Source organism: Taudactylus pleione, unplaced genomic scaffold, assembly GCF_031769625.1.
Source record: "Taudactylus pleione unplaced genomic scaffold, aTauple2 ptg001297l, whole genome shotgun sequence".
NCBI classification, from domain to species: Eukaryota; Metazoa; Chordata; class Amphibia; order Anura; family Myobatrachidae; genus Taudactylus; species Taudactylus pleione.
Window position 1 is genome coordinate 277,333 of NW_028285697.1, and position 14,790 is coordinate 292,122.

General features: G+C 39.0%; 1 protein-coding gene across 4 annotated transcripts in view; it reads right to left on the reverse strand.

The window, feature by feature from the left end:
* The window catches only part of LOC148443339 (uncharacterized), a 135,164-nt gene that overhangs the window by 98,545 nt on the left and 21,829 nt on the right, over positions 1 to 14,790 (reverse strand). The window contains exon 1 of one of the 4 annotated variants that reach the window (XM_088462957.1): positions 767 to 848. The exons of the other annotated variants lie outside the window; for them this stretch is intronic. The gene's annotated coding sequence lies outside the window, so the exon portion shown is untranslated. Of the gene's footprint in view, positions 1 to 766; positions 849 to 14,790 lie in introns of those variants that run through there. 4 annotated transcript variants of the gene reach the window in all.

The following is a 14,790-nucleotide window of genomic DNA, read 5'->3' on the forward strand; positions in this document are numbered from 1 at the left end:
CCCCGATATAGAAGAACTCCAGTATATAACAACCTCAATATAGGAGAACCGTAGTATATAACAGCCCCAATATAGGATAACCCCAGTATAAAACAGCCCCAATATAGGAGAACACCAGTATATAACCACCTCAATATAGGACAACTCAGTATAAAACAGCCCCGATATAGGAGAACTCCAGTATATAACAACCTCAATATAGGAGAACCGCAGTATATAACAGCCCCAAGATAGGAGAACACCAGTATATAACAACCTCAATATAGGACAACTCAGTATAAAACAGCCCCGATATAGGAGAACTCCAGTATATAACAACCTCAATATAGGAGAACCGCAGTATATAACAGCCCCAATATAGGATAACCCCAGTATAAAACAGCCCCAATATAGGATAACCCCAGTATAAAACAGCCCCAATATAGGATAATCCCAGTATATAAAATCCCCAATATAAGATAACCCTACTTTATAACAGCCCCAATATAGGAGAATCCGAGTATATAACAACCTCAATATAGGAGAAACGCAGTATATAACAACCCCAATATAGGAGAACTCCAGTATATAACAACCCCAATATAGGAGAACTCCAGTATATAACAACCCCAATATAGGACAACTCAGTATATAACCACCTCAATATAGGAGAATCCCAGTATATAACAACCCCAATATAGGAGAACCGCAGTATATAACAGTCCCAATATAGGATAACCCCAGCATATAAAAGCCCCAATATAAGATAACCCTTGTATATAACAACCTCAATATAGGAGAACCCCAGTATATAACAACCCCAGTGTCAGGAATCAGGACTGGGACCACTGGCAAAGCTGATAACTGCCTGAGACCTGGAGAGGAGTTTATAGGCTGAACCGAAATAGGACCGGACTGGAGTATATAGACTGAACCGGAGAGGGACCAGACTGGAGTGCACAGGTTGAACTAGAATGGGACTGGACTGGAGTGTACAGGTTGAACTGGAGTAGGACCAGACAGGAGTAGATAGCTTGAACTGGATTTGAACCGGACAGGAGTGTATAGTAGGGATGGCCATCGATGGTTGCTGGCCAATGTTAACTAGTTTTGCCATATTTTTTTTTTTACTGGCAGGATTGTGCTTAGCCCCATCCCCATTTTTGATTGGCCCCCGGCCCAACGTGCCCACAGCAGAGGTAACCATTCTGGGGGTGCAAACTATCGATGACTCACCCATAGGTGGTTTATGTGGCATTGATGGTAATCACCAATGGGCCCATCGATGGCCACCTTACCGATGGCCATCCCTAGCATATAGACTGGACCGGGGTGGAACCAGACAGGAGTATATAGCTTGAACCAGAGTGGGTCCGGACAGGATCTAGACTGGATGCAGAATACTGGAACACAATGAAAATATGGTAGCTGAAAAGATGCAACTGGGATGATTGGCAGGGGCCTGCAATGAGCAGGTGAGATGACAAACATGGGGTGAGACACACAGGGGTTCCAGAGCTCAGACAGGAATACTAGGAATAGATACTGGGGAGGACACAGATGAACAGTCTGATTGTGGCTGATCTCTGCCTGAGCTAGGATACAGCAATAGGTGATGCTTAATACTGTGGTAGAACACAGGTTCTCAAATTCGGTCCTCAGGACCCCACACAGGGTATGTTTTCCAGGTCTCCTCACAGAATCACAAGTGAAATAATTAGCTCCACCTGTGAATCTTTTAAAATGTGTCAGCCAGTAATGAGTACACCTGTGCAGCTGCTGGGTGACCTGTGCGGGGTCCTGAGGATCGAGTTTGAGAGCCACTGCTGTAGAAGAACACCCTATGACATGCGCCTGTGCTGGTGAGTTCCGGTACAACTGTAGACATACTGTGCTTGCAGCACAGGGGGGCAGATGTATGAATCTCTGGGAAGTGATAAAGTACAGAGTGATAAACGACCAACCAATCAGCTCCTAACTGTCATTTTTCAAACAATGTAAAATGACAGTTGGGAGCTGAGCGGTTGGTCATTTATCAGTCTGCACTTTGTCGCTTTCCAGAGCTTCATACATTTGGCCAGGGGACTTGTGAGGACAATGGGCCTGATTCAGAGCCTGACGCTCTGAAAGATCGCTCGCTCTGAATCAGGGTGTTTTTTTTTTATTTTGGTGCGGCCTCCTGGCCGCTCGCATAGCTGTGGGTGACCACCCACAGCTATAGCGAGCGGCCATGATGATGGTCGCGATGGTCAAGACCATCGCGACCATCGGGCTTGCGACGAGACCCTTGTGGTACGGTCTCGTGGCCGCAAGCCCCAGAGAGCTTCCGGCTCAAACTGAGCCGGAAGCTCTCCCACTGACATCACTTGTGATGTCGGTGGGGCCACCCCAAAACAGTTGGCGTTCTCATGGAAACGCCGCCATTTTGGCAGCCACCCCCCCAGCCCGCCCACCAACAGGGGCGAGCTGTCACTCAACATCAACAGCTCGCCCCCTTTAGTGCGAGACCCGGAGCGACAGAGTGCCCGTCGCTAGTCGGGTCTCGCGCATGCGCACGATGGAGCCGGCTCCGCCGTGCGCATGTGCTGTGGGCCTCCATCGACCCGGTTGTGACCGTTCAGCGCTTGCGACCGGGTCTGAATCAGGCCCAATGTGCTAAACTGAACACTCTGTAATGCAAGTGAGACTTGTACACGTAGCAGACTAGGGAACTTGCTTGCAGGAATATCAAGGGTTAACTGCATGCAGGATATCAGGATGTCTGCAGAAGGAATTCATGTACTGAATGCAGCTGGCTGATTAGTAGAGCTTCCAGCAGAACATGAGAGAGGCAGGCAGGATATCAGGATGTCTGCAGAAGGAATGCATGTAGTGTATGCAGCTGGCTGATTAGTAGTGTGACAGAGAGCTTCCAGCAGAACATGAGAGAGGCAGGCAGGAGCACACAGGGGTCTGGCATTGCGGAAGCACCACAGGTGAGTAGCACAATTAGAGGGGCCGGTCTCTGCAGAATCACAGGGGATGTCTTCAGATATAGAGCTGGAGCTCACAGCAGCACTGCGGGGCCTATTCATTAAACCATAAATGGTCCGGTAACCATACGGAAACGGTAGTTATTTAAGTTACGGGGCATTCATTGTCAGGGGTCCGATATGACCCCCTCACCCGGTATTCAGCAAACTCTGAAAACTGAAAGTTTTTGGAGTTTGCTGCCGAGAACAAGCGCCACCTTCAGACATTGCTTGTTCACTCCCACCCCGGCGGCTTAGCGCATGCGTGACCTCTGGCAGACAGGGAGGATGTAAGTAACGCAGCTACATCTGTAGCTGTGATACTAACCGAGGGGTCAGCTGCTCTTCGAAGAAGTTGTCCCCTCAACGGATCAATGATGAATTGCTCTGGTGTAATCTGTTCCCCGCTGTGAGTTGGCTACTTAAGTATCCCTCGCAGCGAGACCAATACGTAATCACCGGAGGCCATACGGCTTCCGATGATGAATAGGCCCCTGAGGCTTTGAGGCACAGATGAGGCTGCAGATTAGAGGATGGGATCTCAGTAGAGCAAACACAGGTACTCTGGAACAGTAGCAGGTAATCAGGAAAGCTCGAAGTCATGCAGTGAGCAGCTATATACTGTCAGGCGAATTCCCAGCAGTGCTGAGATACAGGTACTCTGGAACAGTAGCAGGTAATCAGGAAAGCTCACAGTCATGCAGTGAGCAGCTATATACTGTCAGGGGAATTCCCAGCAGTGCTGAGATACAGGTACTCTGGAACAGTAGCAGGTAATCAGGAAAGCTCGAAGTCATGCAGTGAGCAGCTATATACTGTCAGGGGAATTCCCAGCAGTGCTGAGATACAGGTACTCTGGAACAGTAGCAGGTAATCAGGAAAGCTCACAGTCATGCAGGGAGCAGCTATATACTGTCAGGGGAATTCCCAGCAGTGCTGAGATACAGGTACTCTGGAACAGTAGCAGGTAATCAGGAAAGCTCGCAGTCATGCAGTGAGCAGCTATATACTGTCAGGGGAACTCCCAGCAGTGCTGAGATACAGGTACTCTGGAACAGTAGCAGGTAATCAGGAAAGCTCGCAGTCATGCAGTGAGCAGCTATGTACTGTCAGGGGAATTCCCAGCAGTGCTGAGATACAGGAATCACTGGAGATATTTGCAGACAATTGTACACAGGAGCCAGGAACTACCAGTGAGGACGAGATGATCTGGCAATGTGCAGATGGGAGGAAAGGGTTTACATCGGCAGTCCTGGGAGCGGATAGGCTGCAGTGGTCACGTGGAATGAATGTAGTACTGGATAGGAGCAGAATGATCATGTGACAAGGCAAAATGGCAGCTCCCATGCCAGCCTGGAGTTCAGGAAACACTTGTAAATGACATGGGGAACATGGGGAACATGGGGAATATTACATGAAGCAAAATTGACCACGCTGGGTAAGATACGCAGGTCCAGAGGACCCCATCCTGGCAACCAGTATAAGAGAACCCCAATATATAACTACCACAGGTTATGAGAACCCCAGCATATGAGAACCTCAGTATATAGCAAGCCCAGTATGTAACTACCCCAATATATAGCAATCCCAGTATCGAGAACCCTAGTATATAATAATCACAGAATATAACAACTCCAACGTATAGAAACCTCTGTATTTAAATACCCCAGTATACAAGACACCCAGTATATAACAATCCCAGCATACAAATACCCCAGTATACAAGACACCCAGTATATAACAATCCCAGTATACAAGACACCCAGTATATAACAATCCCAGCATACAAATACCCCAATATACAAGACACCCAGTATATAACAATCCCAGCATACAAATACCCCAATATACAAGACACCCAGTATATAATAATCCCAACATACAAATACCCCAGTATACAAGACACCCAGTATATAACAATCCCAGCATACAAATACCCCAATATACAAGACACCCAGTATATAACAATCCCAGCATACAAATACCCCAATATACAAGACACCCAGTATATAACAATCCCAGCATACAAATACCCCAATATACAAGACACCCAGTATATAATAATCCCAACATACAAATATCCCAATATACAAGACACCCAGTATATGGGCCCAGGCTGAAGATGCAACTCCAGGATGGTATGGACTGGCAAAGCCGCGGCAGAGATCACAGAACTGAGGTGGCAATGGAGCGGCAAGGCCATGGGCAGAAAACACAGCTCTGAGATAGTAGTGGAACAGCAAGGCCGCTGGCTGAGGTACCCGGGAAACACAGGCATAAGAAGTCCGCAGGGTCTGGTAGAATTCTGACTGGCAGGGATTCTTCAGGAGCACAGACAAGAACCAGAGCTTACACGTGAGATATGTACTATAACCGACAAGGCCTCTGAATCTCACCACAGCCCCCTGCTTCTCACTCCTGCCCCCTGCATCTCCCCAGTGTCACCACAACCACCCCTGCTGCTGCCTTTGCACATGGCTGGGGCCAGGCCACTGGGAGGGGCAGGAGGATCATGAATGGGAGATCTGTATAGCAACTACTGTAAGCATTATCAGCAGCATGACCCCGGGGCTGGGGCACCTGTGCTTAATTCTGCAGCCTTCATGCGCACCCCTTATTGGGTGCCGAACATGGCGATGAGCAACGTCCTCTTCGCACAATGTACCCTGTATTTCCTGGGCTTCGCCATGGTGCCCCTGTCCAAGAACAGCGCTGACTTCCATGGGAGGTGCCTCTGGTCCACCGAGGGCATGTGGCTGAGTGGGAACGTCACACTGGAGAGCACTTCATGGTGGCTGGAGTTCGTCTGTAGGTTCAGCGTAGGGATGGCACTGGATTTGGACTTTGCACTACTTTCTAACCACAAATGAAACCATTTCTCAAACACAGCAGCACAGAAATGCTGCCACTCCACCTCCATCGCAACACCCCTGAGACTGGGTTCGGGTGCCGTCTCATGCTGCAGCCAAATCGCACTCCACAAGCTGCTGGATGTGTGGCTTTTTGCCAATTACTCTATTTTTAATTTCTGATTAACTTAATATGGGTTTTAACTTTTAATGCCGCTTTGTATGTACGGGCGGTCTGCAGACATATCTGTCCATCGGCTGTGCAGCACAGCCAATGCAATATGTCGGTGAACGACGATGTTCACCGACATATCACGGGTACACACTGGCCGATAGGCAGCAGATATATTGGCCGATCAATTGATCGGCCAACGTATCTGTCAGTGTGTACCCAATATTAATCAAATCCACTGACAAGTATCTTAGGACATAGGCCCTCATTCAGACCCACTCGCGAGCGGCTGTCCGCTCCCTCCGTCGTGCGCATGCGCGAGACGCGACGAGCGAAGGACTTTCCTACGCTCGGAGTGTCTCATCAAAGGGGGCGTGCTGTCGATGTTGACTGACAGCACGCCCCCTTTGGTGGGCGTGCCTGCCAGATGGAGGCGTTCCCAAGGGAACGCCTACCGTCTGCAGCCGGCCCTCTGATAGAGCCAAAATCACTCCTGGCCTTGCGGTTGAAAAACTCAACCGCAGGCTTTTGCTCACAGTTCCGATGGTCGCGATGGTCAAGACCATCGCGACCATCATTTTGCACGCTCGTATATGCTGTGGGTGGTGACCCACAGCTATACGAGCGTCCAGGAGGACGCTCCATATTAATGGAGGTGGGCCCTGATTCAGAGCGAGCGCTCTGGTCAGAGCGTCCGGCTCTGAATCAGGGCCATAGACACTTGTAACTGGAAACAAATGTTTCAGTACTAATAACCAAGTAGACACAATGTATCTGATCAGTTAATGGAACACAGCAATAGAATAACAATAGTTAGAAACTGTTTATCTGTTGTATCTTGATCTATAGAATCTATTTATATGATATTATGGGGTCTTTTTACTAAGCAGTGTTAGGAGACTGAGTGAAGAGTTATAAGAAAGTGATAAGGTACCAGCCAATCGGCTCCCAACTGTCATTTTTCAAACACCGCCTGTGAGATGACAGTTGGGAGCTGATTGGCTGGCACCCATGTGTATGTGGATTGGAACATGTTAACACTACCACTCTTTGTTCGAGATATATTATTAATCTCCAATTCACAACAATATTGGATATAATTTACAAGTCGCTAATCAGCACTGACATGGACGGATTACACAAACCCGTGCATGTCTATATGTATAGATACACCATAGGGGAAGGATGGCTTTATTCCAAGCACTCCAATAACAACACAGTATATGCCCATTGTAGGGATTTAATGGTAACATAGCAACAATAATTGGATATGGAATAAGATCAGCTGTATCATTGCTGCTCCCATTTATTTAGATACATTCATGTTGGGCCGAGGACTCAATTCGACTTGACACCAAGGAACGCATTATCTGTGTATATATATTTCTTAAATAAGTGTCAAACGATGAGCGTTTAATTAACCAATCTATCTCCATAGACCCCTTTCTGTCCATTTGAATTACTCACATGTGAAACTACTATGAGATAAATAAATAACCATTATAGTACATAATAACTACTATAAGAAAGCTGCATATAGTGTTTCATTTAACTTTCACCACTTTTGAATTTCTTTATATGATTTTAATATTTCACTGAACAAGGTTTTTTTAAACAAAGCATTATTAAGTTATACAGTATATTATTAAGTTATACAGTATATTATTAAGGTATACAGTATATTATTAAGTTATACAGTATATTAAGTTATACAGTATATTATTAAGGTATACAGTATATTAAGTTATACAGTATATTATTAAGTTATACAGTATATTAAGTTATACAGTATATTATTAAGTTATACAGTATATTATTAAGTTATACAGTATATTAAGTTATACAGTATATTATTAAGTTATACAGTATATTATTAAGTTATACAGTGTATTATTAAGGTATACAGTATATTATTAAGTTATACAGTGTATTATTAAGTTATACAGTATATTATTAAGTTATACAGTATATTAAGGTATACAGTATATTATTAAGTTATACAGTATATTAAGTTATACAGTATATTAAGTTATACAGTATATTATTAAGTTATACAGTATATTATTAAGTTATACAGTATATTAAGTTATACAGTATATTATTAAGGTATACAGTATATTATTAAGGTATACAGTATATTATTAAGTTATACAGTATATTAAGTTATACAGTATATTATTAAGGTATACAGTATATTATTAAGTTATACAGTATATTAAGTTATACAGTATATTATTAAGGTATACAGTATATTATTAAGTTATACAGTATATTATTAAGTTATACAGTATATTAAGTTATACAGTATATTAAGTTATACAGTATATTATTAAGTTATACAGTATATTAAGGTATACAGTATATTATTAAGGTATACAGTATATTATTAAGTTATACAGTATATTAAGTTATACAGTATATTAAGTTATACAGTATATTATTAAGTTATACAGTATATTAAGTTATACAGTATATTATTAAGTTATACAGTATATTAAGGTATACAGTATATTATTAAGTTATACAGTATATTAAGTTATACAGTATATTATTAAGTTATACAGTATATTATTAAGTTATACAGTATATTAAGTTATACAGTATATTATTAAGGTATACAGTATATTATTAAGTTATACAGTATATTATTAAGTTATACAGTATATTATTAAGGTATACAGTATATTATTAAGTTATACAGTATATTAAGTTATACAGTATATTATTAAGGTATACAGTATATTATTAAGTTATACAGTATATTAAGTTATACAGTATATTATTAAGGTATACAGTATATTATTAAGTTATACAGTATATTATTAAGTTATACAGTATATTAAGTTATACAGTATATTAAGTTATACAGTATATTATTAAGTTATACAGTATATTAAGGTATACAGTATATTATTAAGGTATACAGTATATTAAGTTATACAGTATATTAAGTTATACAGTATATTATTAAGGTATACAGTATATTATTAAGTTATACAGTATATTAAGTTATACAGTATATTATTAAGGTATACAGTATATTATTAAGTTATACAGTATATTATTAAGTTATACAGTATATTATTAAGGTATACAGTATATTATTAAGTTATACAGTATATTAAGTTATACAGTATATTATTAAGTTATACAGTATATTAAGTTATACAGTATATTATTAAGGTATACAGTATATTATTAAGTTATACAGTATATTATTAAGTTATACAGTATATTAAGTTATACAGTATATTAAGTTATACAGTATATTATTAAGTTATACAGTATATTAAGGTATACAGTATATTATTAAGGTATACAGTATATTATTAAGTTATACAGTATATTAAGTTATACAGTATATTAAGTTATACAGTATATTATTAAGTTATACAGTATATTAAGTTATACAGTATATTATTAAGTTATACAGTATATTAAGGTATACAGTATATTATTAAGTTATACAGTATATTATTAAGTTATACAGTATATTAAGTTATACAGTATATTATTAAGTTATACAGTATATTAAGTTATACAGTATATTATTAAGTTATACAGTATATTATTAAGTTATACAGTATATTAAGTTATACAGTATATTATTAAGGTATACAGTATATTATTAAGTTATACAGTATATTATTAAGTTATACAGTATATTATTAAGGTATACAGTATATTATTAAGTTATACAGTATATTAAGTTATACAGTATATTATTAAGGTATACAGTATATTATTAAGTTATACAGTATATTAAGTTATACAGTATATTATTAAGGTATACAGTATATTATTAAGTTATACAGTATATTATTAAGTTATACAGTATATTAAGTTATACAGTATATTAAGTTATACAGTATATTATTAAGTTATACAGTATATTAAGGTATACAGTATATTATTAAGGTATACAGTATATTAAGTTATACAGTATATTAAGTTATACAGTATATTATTAAGGTATACAGTATATTATTAAGTTATACAGTATATTAAGTTATACAGTATATTAAGTTATACAGTATATTATTAAGTTATACAGTATATTAAGTTATACAGTATATTATTAAGTTATACAGTATATTAAGGTATACAGTATATTATTAAGTTATACAGTATATTATTAAGTTATACAGTGTATTATTAAGTTATACAGTATATTAAGTTATACAGTATATTATTAAGTTATACAGTATATTAAGTTATACAGTATATTATAAGTTATACAGTATATTAAGTTATACAGTATATTATTAAGTTATACAGTATATTAAGTTATACAGTATATTAAGTTATACAGTATATTATTAAGTTATACAGTATATTAAGGTATACAGTATATTATTAAGTTATACAGTATATTATTAAGTTATACAGTATATTAAGTTATACAGTATATTATTAAGGTATACAGTGTATTATTAAGTTATACAGTATATTATTAAGTTATACAGTATATTATTAAGTTATATTGTATTGTATTGTATTTATTGTTGTCATCAGCAAAACAAGTTTGACAGACGAAATTACATTGCACTTTTTTAAAACAGTGAATAGCAATCCATGGTAAAGGTTATCACAAACAATTTCACAAAAATAATAAAATTAAAATTAACTAAAGAGATACAATCATAGCATTCAACATGCGCACAGCAGATGGAAGAAAACTAACCCTCAAGCGACTCGTACGTGCCCGAAGTACTCTAAACCGCTTTAAAGATGGGATCTTATCAAAAAATTCATGAAATGGATGGCTTGGATCCGATATGATACCTTTGGTTCTCTTTAGAACCCTAAGCCCATAAACATCATGAATAGTTGGCAACTGCACGCCAATGATTTTGCTGGCGGTCCTAACAACCCGTTCCAGTGCACTTCTTTCACTCGCTGTGCAGTTGCCATACCAGATAATGATACCAAACGTCAGAATGCTCTCAATTGAGCATCTGTAAAAGTTTAGCATAGTTACTTTGCTAACTCCCGAGGCCCTCAAACGTCTTAGGAAAAACAAACGCTGTTGCGCCTTTTTAATTAGGGACAGTGTATTTAAAGACCATGTCAAATCTGCCGCAACCTGGATACCCAGAAATTTAAAAGACTCAACTATATCAACATCCTGGTTGTTAATAGACACTGGCAATTTCTGCTCTAAACATCTCCTACGAAAATCAATTACCAGTTCTTTTGTCTTGTCACCATTTAGGAGCAAGTGATTATCACCACTCCAAGAAACCAAATTTTTGATCTCTTTCCTATAATGGGACTCATCATTCCTGCTAATTAACCCAACGACTGCAATATCATCAGCAAATTTGATGATTTTCACAGAATCAGAAGTCGACACGCAGTCGTGGGTAAATAGCGAGTATAATAGGGGGCTGAGAACACAACCCTGGGGAACACCAGTCTTAATCAACACTTCCCCGACACAGCACCTCCAATTCTAACTACTTGTGGTCTATCAGTTAAAAAGTTTAAAACCCAGTTACAAATAGACCCACTTAACCCCAAGTCAAACAACTTAGATGTTAGTGAGATGGGAATAACCGTATTAAAAGCAGAACTAAAATCAACAAAGAGTATCCGAACATAAGAATCCCTCACTTCCAAATGAGCTAAAATAGAGTGAAGTGCTGTAAGTACCGCATCATCAGTGCAACGATTTTTCCTATATGCAAACTGAAAAGGATCAAAATCTACTGGGAAAAAAGATTGAATATGTCCTAATACCAGCCTTTCAAAGCATTTCATTATCAATGAAGTTAGTGCAATTGGGCGATAATCATTAAGGCATTTTACTACCCCCTTTTTTGGAACTGGAACAATATTTGCCTTCTTAAAACATCTCGGCACTACACAATTAAAAAGGGACAAATTAAATAAGACCGTTAATATCCAACTTAACTGGTCTGCACACCCCTTGAGGACTTTACCGCTAATCCCATCCGGGCCGGCTGATTTACACAAATCAACCCGACGTAGACATTTAATCACATCATACTCCTCCAACATAAGAGGAGACTCCCCCACCCGGGGAATTTGGGGCGTAACAGAAAAACTATTCTCTTGATCAAACCTAGAGTAGAACAGGTTCAAATCTTCAGCTAATAGATTATTGTCATTGCTAATCACCTCCTTTTTTATTTTACAACCAGTAATATCCTGGATCATCTGCCACAGGCTTCTCGGATTCCTGTTATCATGACTTCTAGCTTCAATCTTTGTGGAGTAACTAATTTTAGCCCTCCTAATACCTTTCTGCAATTCACACCTGGAAGATTTCAACATTTCTAAATCACCAGATTTAAACGCTCTATCACGAGCCTTGAGTAGAGATCGAACTTCCCCGTTCAACCAAGGCTTCACGTTGGGAAATATTTTAATACTCTTTGTTACTGTAACACTATCCGTACAGCAACCGATGTAACCTAATATCAATGATGCTAGAGAGTCAATATCTATATCGCCATTTACCCTACTCTCATCAATAAACAAATATACAGTATATTATTAAGTTATACAGTATATTAAGTTATACAGTATATTATAAGTTATACAGTATATTAAGTTATACAGTATATTAAGTTATACAGTATATTATTAAGTTATACAGTATATTAAGTTATACAGTATATTAAGTTATACAGTATATTATTAAGTTATACAGTATATTAAGTTATACAGTATATTATTAAGGTATACAGTATATTATTAAGTTATACAGTATATTAAGTTATACAGTATATTATTAAGGTATACAGTATATTATTAAGTTATACAGTATATTATTAAGGTATACAGTATATTATTAAGTTATACAGTATATTAAGTTATACAGTATATTATTAAGGTATACAGTATATTATTAAGTTATACAGTATATTATTAAGAATTATCCTTATATTTGTGCACCGCATTGAACAATTCTTTCTTTTTCCTGTCTCTAGAATATAGTATATATGAATAATACAAGGACCTGACTATTATGACGGGACCCTACTCCTAGCGTCAGGACGCTGCAACCACCCATTTTGTGTCATCTCTTCTAGGCGTAACCTATTTCACCCACTGTAATCCTACGTAGTGCGCCCAACACGGCTGCCCCATCCGGTACCTTTCGTGGGAGGAATTTATGACCCATGGAAGTTATTTCCCAAAATGTCTGCACCAACCCTGCAATATGATTATTGTGCTCTCTAGGTTTCGGTTGATGTTAATTATCTCGGTACATTGTACAAGGATTTGGTATAGCAAATAATAGAAAACCACACCATGTTTTCTGATGTCTGTAAAGCGACTTTGAGTCCTATGGAGAAAAGTGCTATATAAATAAAATTATTATTATTATTAGAATCCAATGGCGACTAACAATCAATGTTTTTGTTCCGATGGTAGTTTTTACCATTTGATGGTGGCGGTCCGATGTTTGCCAACATCAAATGGAAATCATTTGATGGTGTTCCGATGTTTTTTTTTTTTTTTAAATTCCTGATAACTATGCCTCCCCTGACTCCTTTTTGGCTACTGTGACTGCATCAAGGCATCTTCATGGGTTAGTTGGAGGCTGTCTCTTACTCTCTGTCTGCCTCAGATGTAACCCTGCTCAGTCCCTGACTCCCTTCCCTCTCTATGCGGCTTTTAAGCAACAGGGCACATTGCTAACTCTGGCTCTCACTGTCTCAGAGAGCCAATCAATCAAAGCACAGCCCTTGGCCCTACAGCAGCAGCAGTCAGTCACTCACACAGCACAACAGTTTTTCTGTGACTTGCTTCATTCCAAGCCTTAGTTTCAGATGCTGTCTTGCTGTTTCAGCACCATGGGTAGCTCCTATACGGCAAGATTTTTTTTTCTGTCACTGCTTGGCTCCCTTTTGTCAGAGATGAATAGTTCATACACCTAAACCTTCCTCAACCAATGCTGTATAGCATAGTCCAGTGGTTCAAAAGATTAGCCTCAACAAACAGACAGACCACAGGAACTTTCTTTATATATGTGAGCCTTTGTGTGTGTGGGTCAGTATATATGTGAGTATGGTTCAGTATATATTCGTGTGTATGGGTGAGTGTGTGTGTGTGTGTGTGTGTATATGTATATATATATATATATATATATATATGTGTGTATGCATGTATATGTGCCAGTATATATGTGTATATGGGACAGTATATATGAGTGGGGGTGTGCGTATGTATGTGTATACATACTATGTGTGTGTGTATGTATGTGTATATAAATATATATATATATATATATATATATTGTGATAGGATCACTGGTAAAGTGGTCTGTTACAGGGACATTTATCCCAGATTCCTGTCTTATGTGTTTTAAATCCCCAGGAGAAAGTCTGCAGTGTAGCAGGCTTGAGTCTCGGCTTTTTGAAAAGCCGGTTTGGGACCTGGGGGTTGTGGGTGAGAGGAGAGGGAGGGCTCCACCCATGGCCGGGCTCCACCCATGGCCGCTCCAGGTTTTGGTTCTCACAACCTGGTAACAGGCTTGTGAGGGTTCCCACCTGAGGGTGGCCAATATAAGCCTTGTGTGTTTAGGGCTGAGTGTCTCACCTGGGAGAGCAGACAGGGAGTTTGCTCAGAGACACTTGAAAACCTAAACTGTGAGTGTTGTGCTGTGCTTTTGTTGCTGGTGAGGGCATTAGGCCCTGCCAGGTTCTGGTAGTGAGGAAACTACCTGTGAAGTTAGTGCCCCGACAGGGCTAGGATTTATGTTTATGTTTTCTTTATGTTATTTCTGACATTGTACAATAAAGAC